This window comes from Cicer arietinum, chromosome 1 (genome assembly GCF_000331145.2).
Source record: "Cicer arietinum cultivar CDC Frontier isolate Library 1 chromosome 1, Cicar.CDCFrontier_v2.0, whole genome shotgun sequence".
NCBI classification, from domain to species: Eukaryota; Viridiplantae; Streptophyta; class Magnoliopsida; order Fabales; family Fabaceae; genus Cicer; species Cicer arietinum.
In genome coordinates this window covers 30,386,484-30,387,856 of record NC_021160.2, presented here as the reverse complement: position 1 = coordinate 30,387,856, position 1,373 = coordinate 30,386,484, and positions in this window count along the sequence as shown.

Genomic DNA, 1,373 nt, shown 5'->3' with positions numbered 1-1,373 from the left:
CATAGAAACAGAAGTATCAGGGCATCTTAGCATAACAGTACACATGCTATTTATCAAAATCAGATCATTATTACATTAAAAAAATCATTTACAGTCATCAGAGCAAAGTCATCAGAGCAAATAAATGCAAGTTATAATTTTTCTCCCCGTTTTTCAATTAAGGCAAAAAGGCAGAAAATTTTTTTTCCTCCCCCTATATTAAAGAACATAAGCAATGGGGATTGAAATCATAAAACAGTGTATCAGAGCAATTAATGAGCATATCAAAAGGATTAAGACAAATGAATTCAGAGAGTAATGAGATAAACGTTTTAGTTCATTATAGATATAGATCAAATGAGTACAACAAGTCATAGCAAAACAGCACAGATCCTAAACTCCTAATCACCTAATCTAGGCTGGTCCTCACTATTATCTACGGGAGAGGCAGAGACCGTTGTATTACCCTCAGCAGGTGTCTCCTCAACGTGAGTCTCAGGGTGATCTAGGGGAGTTGGGTTAGGTTCCTCTGCTGCTTGACGACCGATGTCTGCAATGTCTTCAAATGACAGCTTGATTCCCAAGTGAGCTTGAATCGCATCCACATCCTGAACAACCGAATTCAAGGATGCCTGGAGAGTCCTTAAGTTAGCTTCCATTCTGGATTGTGATTCTAGCATCTTGGCATTGTGTGCCATCTGAGCTTCTATGAATTCCATTATCTTAGCAACAAAATCAGGAGGGGCTGTGGCAGTAGCAGGTTGAGGTTGTGGTTGTGGCTGAGGTTGTGCTGGTTCAACAGTAGCCTGAGGTCTTATCCATATACCATGTAACCTTTTCAATTGCATTTGGTTTACAATTGATTCGCCAAATATCAGAGTGGTTTTTGCAGGTTCTTCATTAACAAACGAGACCTTGAAATGTTTAAGAATCTTGGTAATGAGCTGTGGATAAGGCAACATAAGCTTGCTCTGTGAAGCTTCCAGCATGTGCCTTAGCACAATCCAAGTCCAGCTCATCCTGAGCTCCTTTGATAAACCCCATAACAGTAGTATGTCCAATTTCTGAACTACTGCATGGTTGCCTGAACGAGGTACAAGCATCCTGGTCAGCGTGTACATCAACATCCGATGTTGAACCTTCATTTGACCGATAGGTAATGAAATGGTTTCCACAAAACCATCAATCATCAGGTCCTTTACTGCAGCATGCCTGTCAACAGATTCTTCCCAACCTTCGTCAGCCGTATCAGCTTCAGAACTGCCGTCGATAGATTTTCCGTAAAAAGGCAATCCTGATAAGGTAGAAAAATCATCAAAAGACATAGCAATCCTTTTGCCTTTGACTTGAGCCTTAAAACCTTCTTCTGTCAGCTTAAACGTAGAATAAAATTC